Source organism: Natator depressus, chromosome 13 (genome assembly GCF_965152275.1).
Source record: "Natator depressus isolate rNatDep1 chromosome 13, rNatDep2.hap1, whole genome shotgun sequence".
Classification (NCBI taxonomy): domain Eukaryota; kingdom Metazoa; phylum Chordata; order Testudines; family Cheloniidae; genus Natator; species Natator depressus.
In genome coordinates, this window is record NC_134246.1 from 25,816,979 (window position 1) to 25,829,921 (window position 12,943).

At 51.7% G+C, this 12,943-nt stretch overlaps 1 protein-coding gene across 2 annotated transcripts in view; it reads left to right on the forward strand.

Annotated features, from left to right (window-relative positions):
• Positions 1 to 8,418: 8,418 nt before the first annotated feature.
• The window catches only part of NCOA6 (nuclear receptor coactivator 6), a 75,250-nt gene continuing 70,725 nt past the window's right edge, over positions 8,419 to 12,943 (forward strand). For both annotated transcript variants that reach the window (XM_074970268.1, XM_074970269.1), the window contains exon 1: positions 8,419 to 8,561. The gene's annotated coding sequence lies outside the window, so the exon portion shown is untranslated. The remainder of the gene's footprint in view (positions 8,562 to 12,943) is intronic.

Genomic DNA, 12,943 nt, shown 5'->3' on the forward strand with positions numbered 1-12,943 from the left:
CCTAGGCTACACATCCCTGTGGCTGTTCTTAAAAACACTGGGCCTGATTCTGATCTCACTCCCACCTGGGTAAATCAGGAGTAGCCCTACTAAAGCCATAGGCTCAAGCAGTGCTCAGCACAGGAACAGAATGGAGGAGCCTTCGGCCACCTTTGTACTTCTTCATATTTTGGGTCCCTTTGGCTCAAATTAGAACAGCCTCAGGAGTGAAATTCAGCTACTGGGGGAAAGTGGAGGAGCAGCACTGAAGTGACACCATTGGATAGACCTATAATAGAGAACTGAGCAGTTTGTATTTTACCTGCTCAGATACAATTGGTTAAAGGACAAATGATTCTGTTTGTTCACACTAGCCATGCTGAACCTTTTGAGAAGCCATGCATTGCAGCCCCATGAACACACTAGTGCTTTCCTAAATCAGTTCAGTTGCAATGCACTCTGGGAATCTGTCCCACAATGCACAAGTCACTGCAGAGGTGGCCTGTCTGAGCATAAAGATGTACTGTTGGGAGAGAAACAACCAGTACTGCTCCTTTCACAGCTGCCTCAGCCTGCAACCCTCCTTTAGTTCACTGACAGAAAGTCTCCTTTCTCCCTCCCCGCAAATAATTTCCCCTCTCCTCCATCTATTACTCCTTATTATTCCCCCACTTAAAATCCCTCTGACTCTGAGCCTCCTGCAATGGCCCTGACTCCCACTCAAGTGTGTCTGCAACTGATGAATCACATTTGATTTGCTGGCTGCAAATATTGGTCTGACAAACTAAGGTGAAACTCAGACTGTCAACAAGACACCACAGTTGGACTGCCAGCTACAGATGCTTTCTACATAGTCCTGCATTGGGAGTCTCCCATTCAGACCAACCCACTTCACCCTGATGCCACCTCCCCCCACTCCAGCCTTGGGGAACATGTTTCCCCTCACCTGCATGGAGAAGCTGATCTCTGGATTCTCTGATGGAGAACTCGTTCTTTGTCAAAAAAAGGCTGCTTAATTTTAATCATATAGTGTTCGTGGCAGCTCTGGCATTCTTTACAGGGATATACAGCCCACAGGAAACAGTATTTTACAGAGCCCCAATTAGACAATAATATACGGAAAAGCGTCATCCCCTACTCTCTACAAAGGCTCCAATTCTTTAAGATGCTAAGGGCACTCAAAACCTCACAGTTGGACTCTGATTCCATGTGCCATTAGACATGAAGCCAGCTTGTCTACATAGACAAGTCTCCCAGGGCCAGATCATGAAGTTAGAGCACTTACATGATTAGCTCAAAGGGTAGAGTGATGACAAATCATCACATATGGTATCATACCGTCAGTTAAACTCTTCCATTGAAAAATAATGCATCTGGCTAGTTATTGTTATTTATGCATATATAATGTGTTGGGCGCTAACCTAGACACACAAATTACAACAGTCTCTGCCTCAAGGAGTTTGCAATCTAGACAAGAGAATACAGGGTGCAGAAGGAAACCTAGAGAAGGTAGGGGTTTTTTGGTTGTTGTTTTTTTAAAAAAAAAAAGATTATAAATCTAACACTTAATTTCTTTCAGTGTGGACTGGTTTTGTGGGTTTGGTGGAGATTAGAACATGAAGAGGGACTTCCCACATTGGGGGCAGCACAGAAGAAGGTATGAAAACAGGAGTGGTAAAAGGATGATTTTCAGACCCTAAAGAGGTCCGGTCTAAATTTAAGTATTGCTGGCTTCTCAGGATTGCAAAACGTTCGATGTGTAAATTGCCTGAATAGATAGGAAATTGAATAAACCAGAGCACAGGGAGCTGCTATTCTTATGAACAATATTCCAGGCAAACAGGAACTCACTGGCGTAAAATTAAATGTGCCTAAATCTCCTCTTCTTCTCAGATTCTGAATGAGGCTCCCTCCCTCTCTTCTGCTGAGATGTCAGAAGGAATCCCCTCATAGTGAGTTTTCCTTCATTTTTCAGCAGGCTGTAGGCAGACAAAGGCTGCCAGTATGACCCAGAGGAAAAAAACAGGTACTAAAGCCCAGATCCTCAAAGGTATTTAGGTGCCTAACTCCCAAAGGCCTAGATCCTTTGATGATCAGGGCCCAAGGGACTAGATGAACAAATGTTCTCCAATGAAAAGCACCAAGAACGCACCTCCAGAAAGGGTGTTGACTTGAGCTATAAGGCCCAGATCCACCACGGTAGCTAGGTTCCTAACTTCCATTGATTTCAACAGAAGTTAGGAGCCTAAATACCTCTGCGGATCTGGGCCTAAATCCCTATTTGAGTCTTGGTTGCCTGAGAGTTCATGCAGAAGATCTGACTTCTGTTCCCAATGTCACGGACGTCCTGTATCACCTTAGCACTACTCATATAAATACAGGTTTGTAGCATTAGGCACAAAATCCTGTAGTTGCTGATCTTTCAAGCTATTCTGCGCAGGTAGACCTTTATCCTTTGCAAAGACTCACTGAAGTCACTGGCTCTCCATACAAGTGCAGAGATCTGCCCATATGGAACAGCTTGCAGTACTGAGGACCTACTAATTAGCTCCATACACACACATTTTAAAAATCCCCATTGTGACCTTTGACAAGTCTAAGACCATGTCTACACTAGCGAGTTTACAGAGGCACAGCTGTACCAATGCAGCTGCACCACTGTAAGATCTCATGGGTAGACGCTCTATGCAGGCAGGAGAGAGCTCTCCCATGGACATCATAAAATCACCTTCAGCAGCAGCAGTAGCTATGTCACAGGAGAAGCTCTCCCTCTGACTTAGCTCTGTCCACACCGGCGCTTCTGTCAGTGTAACTTATGTTGCTCAGGGGTGTGTTTTTTTTCACACCCCTGGGCGACATAGGTTATAGTGACAAAAACGGTAATATAGACATGGCCTAAGTGTCTCAGTTTACCCATCTGTATGTAACCCTTCTGCCCGTCAGAGTTGGCAGCAACAAGGGCCGGGTTCAATATCTAGGGGATTCATTTCAATAACACAATGCAAACTGGCTCGAGCCCCCACCCAGTGACCTGGGACAAATATATACCACCCCCGCTGGGCGCCTCCAAGAGGCAATACTTCCCCTCTCGCAAGCACATAGTCTGAGTGTAGCAAAAAGCCTTTTAATAACAGAGAGAAACAATGTGGCATTATGTTGGGCAAACACCACCAACAGGATTCGTAACACAACCCATGAGCAAAAAAAAACCACCCCAAGCAAATTGGGGCATGTCCTTTCCCTTTGGTTCTTGAGTCCAGCAACCCCAAATCAGCCAGAGACCCAAAAGTCCAATGACCCAAAAGTCTCTGTCCCTGGTCAGGGCAGCCCCAGAGTTTGAAAGTTTATCTGTAGAGCTTTATCTCCCAATCTGGATAGAGATGGGGGGGGGGAGAGGTAAGGGGCACCTTACATGATCTGAAGCTGACCGCCCCACAGCTCCATAGGCCTTCGCTCCACCAGCCGCCCCACAAACTGCTCCGCTCGGCTCCGCTGCTTCACCAGCCGGTCCACAAACTGCTCCGCTCCACGTCCCACAAGCAGCTCCCGCCGTCCTATGAACTGCTCCACCAACCTGTCCACAAGGCACTCCAGCCGTCCCACAAACTGCTCCACAATATATCTTCAGGCTCCCCCACTACTTAACACAATGCTCAGTGATTTCAGCTCTTAGTCAGTTCAGCTCTTTGGTGAATTCAGCTTGTAGTAGGGGAGCCTGAGTGCCGGTGCACCATTAGCCCAAAGTGAGCTCAGCAGCCTGTAACTAGATTCCTAATAGAATCAAAATTAGCTCTGATATTCTACAGTGGAGAGAGAAGGAAGTGCAATTAGCAGGTAAGGCCCTCACCCAGGGGCCCATGTCACCAAGTATTAATACTTGTCCCCAGCCTCTCTCCATTCACAGAATTTTGGAACCCATGACCCTTGCTTAGAGAGTGCTACTTAGTTGATGGTGAGTCCCTCCATCATAACAAAAGGCCAAGCACAGTTCCAAGCACAGTTCCCATAATCAGGGTAATAACAATTTATTCTTCCTGCCCCAATAACAGAGACACTGGGGATCCCACAGCAGCCAAAGTGACCATTTGGGGCAGCTATGGCCTCATTCTAGGCAGGATGGGTGTGCCTATGCAAATGAGATTGGCCCCTGAAGTTCTTTTCCACAACTTGCCACACCTCACCAGCAGATGTCAGAGTGGAGCTCATCCTGACACTGCTTACATGTAAAACAGAGCTAACAATACTTACCCCCCAGAGATGTTGTGAGGCATGATCTAATAATGTTTATTAAGTGCTTTGAGATCCTCAGAGGGAAGCACTATCGGTATTCACATATTACTACCTACTAGTTTTCTGTAAAGGTTTCCATTTTCCTTTACAGCATGGTCCAGGAAATGCCTTCTGTTTATTTGCAGAATTGATTACAAAACCAACAGCATCCTAAGTCATAAGGTATGAGGCAAGTCTCAGTGGCTTGGAGTTGTGGGGGGCTGCTCCTCAAGTGAGATACATTTTAGGGCAGTATTTAAAACTTTTGTTGTTCCACTGAGTGGGAGGGAGATTTTCCTCTCACGTAGATACACTGTTGTTAAAGGTACAATTCTGCCATAGGGTGTGGTGTGTAGTTATCAGGGGTGCATATAGGGTGACCAGATAGCAAGTGTGAAAAATCAGGATGGGGGTGGGGGGTAATAGGAGCCCATATTAAAAAAAAGCCCCAAATGTTGGGACTGCTGGTAAAAAATTGGGACATCTGGTCACCCTAGGTGCCGAGCAGGAGTGGTGTTCTCCTCAAGTCTCACTCATTGGTGGGGGAAGGGCTTTTAATGTGGGTTTCATTGCAAAGCCTGGCTCAGTGGGGTGAAGGGATGTATGGTGGGGTGCAGATCTCTCAGCAGGGATGGGGTGGGAATCTCTCATAATTTCAGACTAAGTGGGTGGTGTATGGGGGGGGAGGGAGGGAGTTTTGGGTGAACGGAGGTGGCTGTGGAGTGGTGTTATCTCCATGGAGAAGAGTAATGATCTTCCTTCCTGCTCCTCTCCACTGTGTGGACTGAGGGGTCCTCCCAAGCAGCTGGAGGGGAGGTCCCCAACCCAAGGGATGTCTTTGATGCTGGGGGTGGGGGGAACGTCAGGCAGTGCCCTGGGGGTGTCAGGAGTCTCTCCGAGTGGAGTAGTCAGACTGTGCCCTGGGGGCCTCAGGGGCCCACTTGAGGGGGGTCAGACTATGCTCCAGGTGGCATCTGGTGAGTCAGGTTCTCAGTGGGGGGGGGTCAGGCTGTGCCCTGCGGGTGTTGGGGGCGCACTCAGGGGGGTCAGACACTGCCCTGGGGCATTGGGGGGTTAGGCTTTCAGTGGGGGTCAGAGTGTGCCCTGGGGGTGTCTGGAGGTGGTGGTGGTCAGGCTCTCAGTGGGGGTCAGGCTGTGCCCTGGGGGTTTCTGGTCAGGGCGGTCAGGATCTCAGTGGGGGGGGTGTCAGGCTGTGCCCTGGGGGTGTCTGGGCGGGGCAGTCAGGCTCTCCATGGGGGGGGTGTCACGCTGTGCCCCGGAGGTGTCTGGGCGGGGCGGTCAGGCTCTCGGGCGGGGGGGCAGGTTGTGCCCTGAGGGTGTCTGGCGGGGCAATCAGGTTGTCTGTGAGTGGGGTCAGGCTGTGCCCTGGGGGTGTCTGGGCGGGGCGGTCAGGCTCTTGGGGGTGGGGGCAGGTTGTGCCCTGGGGGTGTCTGGCGGGTCGGTCAGGTTGTCTGTGAGTGGGGTCAGGCTGTCCGGGTGGCGGGGGGTCAGGCTGTGCCCTGGGGTGTCTGGGCGAGGCGGTCAGACTCTTGGGGGGGGTCAGGCTGTGCCCTGGGGTGTCTGGGAGGGGCGGTCAGGCTCTCGGGGCGGGGGTCAGCCTGTGCCCTGGCGGTTTCTGGGCGGGGCAGTCAGGCTTTCGGGGAGGTGGTCAGGCTGTGCCCTGGGGGTGTCTGGGCGGGGTGGTCAGGTTCTCAGTGGCAGGTGGGTCAGGCTGTGTGTTTTGGGGGTGTCTGGGGGGGGCGGTCAGGTTCTCAGTGTGGGGGGGGTCAGGCTGTGTGTGTTGGGGGTGTCTGGGTGGGGCGGTCAGGTTCTCAGTGGGGGGGTTAGGCTGTGTGTTTTGGGGGTGTCTGGGCGGGGCGGTCAGGTTCTCAGCGGGGGAGGGGGTCAGGCTGTGTGTTTTGGGGGTGTCTGGGCGGGGCGGTCAGGTTCTCAGTGAGGGGGGTGAGGGTGTGTGTTTTGGGGGCGTCTGAGCTGGGCGGTCAGGTTCTCAGTGGGTGGGGGTTAGGCTATGTGTTTTGGGGGTCTCTGGGTGGGGCGGTCAGGTTCTCAGTGGGGGTGGGGTCAGGCTGTGTGTTTTGGAGGTGTCTGGGTGGGGCGGCCAGGTTCTCAGTGTGGGGGGGTCAGGCTGTGTGTTTTGGGGGTGTCTGGGCGGGGCGGTCAGTTTCTCAGCGGGGGAGGGGGTCAGGCTGTCTGTTTTGGGGTGACTGGGTGGGGCGGTCAGGTTCTCAGCGGGGGAGGGGGTCAGGCTGTCTGTTTTGGGGTGACTGGGTGGGGCGGTCAGGTTCTCAGCGGAGGAGGGGGTCAGGCTGTGTGTTTTGGGGGTGTCTGGGCGGGGCGGTCAGGTTCTCAGCGGGGGAGGGGGGTCAGGCTGTGTGTTTTGGGGGTGTCTGGGCGGGGCGGTCAGGTTCTCTGTGGGGGAGGGGGTCAGGCTGTGTGTTTTGGGGGTGTCTGGGCGGGGCGGTCAGGTTCTCAGCGGGGGAGGGGGTCAGGCTGTGTGTTTTGGGGGTGTCTGGGCGGGGCGGTCAGGTTCTCTGTGGGGGAAGGGGTCAGGCTGTGTGTTTTGGGGGTGACTGGGCGGGGCGGTCAGGTTCTCAGCGGGGGAGGGGGGTCAGGCTGTGTGTTTTGGGGGTGTCTGGGCGGGGCGGTCAGGTTCTCTGTGGGGGAAGGGGTCAGGCTGTGTGTTTTGGGGGTGACTGGGCGGGGCGGTCAGGCTCACGGGGTGGGATCAGGCTGTGCCCTGGGGGTGTCTGGATGGAGCGATCAGGTTCTCAGTGGGGGTGGGGTCAGGCTGTGCTTCGTGGTGACTGGGTGGGGCGGTCAGGTTCTCAGTGTGTGTGGGGGGGTCAGGCTGTGTGTTTTGGGGCTGTCTGGGCGGGGCGGTCAGGCTCACGGGGTGGGATCAGGCTGTGCCCTGGGGGTGTCTGGATGGAGCGATCAGGTTCTCAGTGGGGGTGGGGTCAGGCTGTGTGTTGTGGGGCTGTCTGGGTGGGGCGGTCAGGATCACGGGGGGGGGGGGGTCAGGCTGTGCCCTGGGGGTGTTTCTGGGCGGGGCGGTCAGGTTTTCAGTGAGGGGGGTGAGGGTTTGTGTTTTGGGGGCGTCTGAGCTGGGCGGTCAGGTTCTCAGTGGGTGGGGGTTAGGCTATGTGTTTTGGGGGTCTCTGGGTGGGGCGGCCAGGTTCTCAGTGTGGGGGGGTCAGGGTGTGTGTTTTGGGGGTGTCTGGGTGGGGCGGTCAGGTTCTCAGCAGGGGAGGGGGTCAGGCTGTCTGTTTTGGGGTGACTGGGTGGGGTGGTCAGGTTGTCAGCGGGGGAGGGGGGTCAGGCTGTGTGTTTTGGGGGTGTCTGGGCGGGGCGGTCAGGTTCTCAGCGGGGGAGGGGGTCAGGCTGTCTGTTTTGGGGTGACTGGGTGGGGCGGTCAGGTTCTCAGCGGGGGAGGGGGTCAGGCTGTCTGTTTTGGGGTGACTGGGTGGGGCGGTCAGGTTCTCAGCGGGGGAGGGGGTCAGGCTGTGTTTTGGGGGTGTCTGGGCGGGGCGGTCAGGTTCTCTGTGGGGGAGGGGGTCAGGCTGTGTGTTTTGGGGGTGTCTGGGCGGGGCGGTCAGGTTCTCAGCGGGGGAGGGGGTCAGGCTGTGTGTTTTGGGGGTGTCTGGGCGGGGCGGTCAGGTTCTCAGCGGGGGAGGGGGTCAGGCTGTGTGTTTTGGGGGTGTCTGGGCGGGGCGGTCAGGTTCTCTGTGTGGGGAAGGGGTCAGGCTGTGTGTTTTGGGGGTGACTGGGCGGGGCGGTCAGGTTCTCAGCGGGGGAGGGGGTCAGGCTGTGTTTTGGGGGTGTCTGGGCGGGGCGGTCAGGTTCTCTGTGGGGGAAGGGGTCAGGCTGTGTGTTTTGGGGGTGTCTGGGCGGGGCGGTCAGGTTCTCTGTGGGGGAAGGGGTCAGGCTGTGTGTTTTGGGGGTGTCTGGGCGGGGCGGTCAGGTTCTCAGCGGGGGAGGGGGTCAGGCTGTGTGTTTTGGGGGTGACTGGGCGGGGGGGGAGTCAGACGCTCCCCGACTCTCCGGCCCCGGCGCGCTCAGAGCCAGGGCCGGCGACAGGCGCGCTGCTGGCTGCCGCGACCCGCGCGCTGTCCCGTCTCCCGGCGCGCTCCCGCTCGGTCACGTGGCCTGGAGGAGGCGGAGCTGCGGCCGGGCTGCCGTGGGTGTCCTGGGCGCTTGGCAGCTAGCGGGCCGACCCCCTCCCCCGGTGCGACGGGCCCAAGGCCGGGCCCTCCGTCCGCTGCCAGCTGCGGACACGGCGGAGGCTCCCCCAGGTGAGGGCGGGGCCGGGCCGCGGGATCGCGGGGAGTAGGCCTGACAGGGCCGGGGGGCGGAGGCGGGGCCGGGAGTGTCAGCGGGAGTGGGCCCGGCCCGAGGAGGGCAGAGGCCGGGCACGGAGCGGGGCTGCGCCCGGGGAGCGGGCTGGCTCGGCGGTGCCCCGGGCCGGGGAAGGGGGCGGCTGGGGGCTGGGGGCCGAGGCCTGGCCCGGCGCGTGGGGGCTGGCCCCGCTCTTGCTGCCCCGGCCCGGCTCCTGCAGGTAGCGGGGCTGGGCTCTCGCTTGGGTTTCACTTCTTGCGGGGTGCCCCTTAGGTAGACTAAAGGCGGGGATGTGTTAAGGACCCTAAGGGCGTGGGGCGCCCTTCTCCTGTTGAATTTCAGTGTGGCTTGGGTGCCGAACTCCCTTAGGGTCCTGTGAAAGTCCCAGCGTGTGTAGAAACTGCAGGTCTGAGATGGGGCTGCCCCCCACACGGTGCCCCAGCAGTGTCCACACCTGCGCTGTCGTGGTGCTCCTGGATCCCCGAACAAAGCTGGCTCAATTATTCACAGTTAGCAGCTTGACCAGGTCTGAGCCAGAGCCACCTGGGAGATGAGGACTTGTGTCACTTTCCTAGCATTCTCCCTAGGGGGTTAACACAGCACTATAGCTTTGCAGCAAACTTGGTGTGCTTTGTTTGTGAATCGGTACATGGCTTGTCAGTCTGTCTACTGGCTTTCTTACAGCTGCAGTTTGCAGTTATGGACACCTTAAACTGGATCCAGCACAGTTTAGTAGGAGGGTGTTGAATGTGGAACTGGCTAGACCATTCATGTTCATGTCATCACTTAAACTTCAAAGAACGTAGCATTGCTGGGCTGGTACAGGTTGTTCAACCCTCAAATCCAATATCCTGCCTTTACTTGTGTCAGTGACACTGTTGCATATGGGGATTAGTAGATCCTGTAACTTTTCTTTCTTGATCCATTATCATTCCTATTTCTAGTTTCTGAACAAATGCAGGCAATATTTCATGCATTTATTGTAATCCTCCTTCACCCCTTTTAAAAATAAATTAATGGAGCAACTTTCTGTCCTCTTGTTGTAAGGTCTGCATTATTTTTAGAAAGTTAACTGCGTTAAGTGACCTGGTCATAGAAAACGGTGGGTTCTGGGTTTCTCTGATTTCATAGGGGTGTCCTGCTTGGGTGGTTGTGCTCCCTATTCTGGTTATGACAAGTTCAATTTTAGTCCTGTGAGTCTTGTCTGGATTTTAAAGTTGCATATTGCACATCTTAATTAAGGTGCAAATACTTAGCATAACTTAAAGTTTAAAGGGAAAATATCTCAGACACAATCTTTTCTATAATGGTGAAGTTGTTATCATAATGATATTAACCCTCATGAGCATTTTTCATTGTAGCTTTAACAAAGGTGATATTAAGGTAGCCAGGACCCAAGCATCATTCTTCATCCTTCACAGATGGGGAAATTGGGCCACAAAGAGTGAAATGATCAAAAGTGGCCTCTAATTATGGAAACAGCAACTTCTGCTTGCTCAGCTTTTAGCCACGTATGGTCTATTTTTTTGGTTTTGTTTTCCAGAGGTGGTGAGTACTTTGAGCTCCCGTAGACTTCATGTGGAGTATTGCGTGTCAACACCTCAGGAAAATAGTCAATGTTCAAGTCAGGCACCCAAAATTTGTGGTTGCTTTTGATCATTTTGTGCTCATTGCCTACAGTTACACAGCAAGTTCACAGCAGAGCTGGGAATTAGAACATGAATCTCATGACTCCTTATGTTACTACCCTATCCATTGAACTGTATTGCTTCCTTTTAACATTAACGTGGAATGTCCTGGCTTTACCATGACATTTTTGCGTGGTAGTTCTGTGATCCTAACTTTTGCTACTAAGGTCATATTTCATGGTCTCTGCACCATACTCTGGCTTCTGCTCACAGTCCTCCTATCCTCTTGGGACTTATAAAAGTGTCCCTCAGCAGGCTTAAAACTTACCCTAGAGAGAGACCTGCAGGTGCTACTTCTGCGGGCAGTAATGCTCTGACAAACTTGCCCCTCGGTAGAACTTACAGGAGAGGAACTGTCTGTGGTGGCCTTGCTGCTTATGTGGTAACCTTACATTAATAACAGTGGCAAATCTGAGGGGTATAGTTATTTACTCCCTTAAAAACAAAAAATCAAAACACTTTGGAAAGTCAGTCATTTCTAAACTAAGATTAAACGTTCAATGGCCTAACACTTAAAAATGTGGAACTGCATGGTTACATTTCAACAAACAACCTCAAAGCTGCCCTGGACACTGTCCATGTAAGGTAAGTAAAAGTCTGAGTAAGACACCGAGTTGACACCACTAAACCCTGTATACCTTGAGTATGCATGTTTAAACATATTAAAACCAGTATGTTTTGTCAGTTAATCTATAATATCTTAAAAGTCTATAATATTAGACATCTTGTACTAGATCCACTGCATTTTAGGTAATGGTTTGAATCATAGTTGAGTTGTGTAGGTGTACTGGGTTTGTGATGTGTGCAGCGGCAGGGAACCACACTGTTGAGGATACCAAAGGGTTAATATGACTGGAAGATTCTGATATCACTTGGTTGTATTTGGGAAAGAGGGGTTGCACAGGTTGTTGGTGTGTATTTGAAATACAGTAGGTAAGATGCTTTTGTTTCTGTCCTACCCAAGAGAGACTACATTATTTAGAAGCTAATTTGTAGTTTATATAGGTTGTTCCCGTGGTGAATTTGTATACATGCTAATATGTAGAACGTTGGACAGTATAATACTCAACGCTGAAAATGAGTCTCATACCCCATTGTACTGTGTGCAGGCATAAGGTTGTTTGATAACTTTTGGGAACATTGGGGGAAGACTGGCTTGAAACATACTAGACCTGGTGAGCCTGAGGCCAATACAAAAGATGTCAATGAATGTGCATCATTGAGGTCCAGGGGGGCAGCATCCTGCTGAGAAACCATGCCTCCCACCTCCAGCTGCTGTCTAGATAGTAGAAGTGGCCAAGTATATACATTTTTCATCTCTGCTTCGTAGGGCACTGACTTCTCCTTCCAAGTAGTAACCTTGCCACCCCTTTTCAGCTCTGTGATTGTCTAGAGTAGCAGTGCTCCTTGCTGAAGGTGTGTTTTGGGCAGTGCTCCTTGGTGTATGCTAGTTTATAATGGCTTTTTTAGGTCTAATCCAAGGTGGCGTGTTAAATTCATGAAGCTCTAACTATTTTGAATTCTGTCTTTTAAAATCAGTCTCTCTCCTTGTGTGATACTGCTGGAGTTGAGAGATCAGACAAGATTCTGATTTAACAGGAGGGCTGGTGGCAGGGTTTTTAAGGTGAGATCCTTGACTCTTGAATTCCTTCCAACCCACTGGTCCACCAGAGCTCAATATTTTTTTTTTATTCTTTCAGTGCGGATGCTATTATTAGTGTTGGGTTTTTTGCAGGCCCCCCATCCTTTGCTCTGGAAACCCGTACAATTAAAATGGACAGTATCCTACCTTAATCCAAAATAACAAAAACATGCCCATTCCATCATAGCTAAATTGCTAACTTCCTGGTTGCACTGGCAGTAAATACATTAACAACAACAACAACAAAAATAAAGAAAGAAAAATAGTGGAACATTGCAGTGTAACTGGAAGGTTAATGCATCTGAATGGACTTAGAGGAAGTTTGAGAATGGAGGGGAATGCATGGATAATACCCTGGTAATAGCTGTCTCCTTTTTTTATCATGAGAGAGCTCCAGATTAAGTGCCTCAGTTTACTTTTATTGATGCAGTGTGACACAGGGAGGAGAGCAGTCTCTTATATAACCAGGTGACAACTTGTTTAGAGTTTAAAAAGTTAAAACTAACACCTGTTAGTATAATGTGCTTATTTTGGATTGAGAGTGCCCTATTTTGATTTTGTTCAATTTGTGTGCATGTGTGGGAGGGGTACAAATATTTTTCACTCTGGCTACTAAGTGCTGTGTAACTGCAAGCCTTGGATATGCAATTTTAGATAAGTGTAAATAAAATAATTTTGAAAAATAAATCCAACATTGTACTGGGCCCTCTGTGGGACTGTACCTTTTGTATCGCACTAATAGGCATCTGAAAAATTTTAAGCCTCCTTGCACTTCACCCCCACTCCCTTTTCAGTCCTCTCAAACTTGCTTCTGGTTGTTGGGAAGAGAGAGAGAATTCTAACTCTTTTCCCTCCACTCTGGAGCTTCTTGACAGTTGTGCATTTGGAGCTTTCTGCTATGATGCTCCTTGCCTAGTCTCTTGGCTGCAGCATAGGAAAATCTCTTACTCCCTCTTTCTCTCTCTCTCTCTGTTTCTTTTGGTCCTCTCATGTGAACAGCTTCAATGTT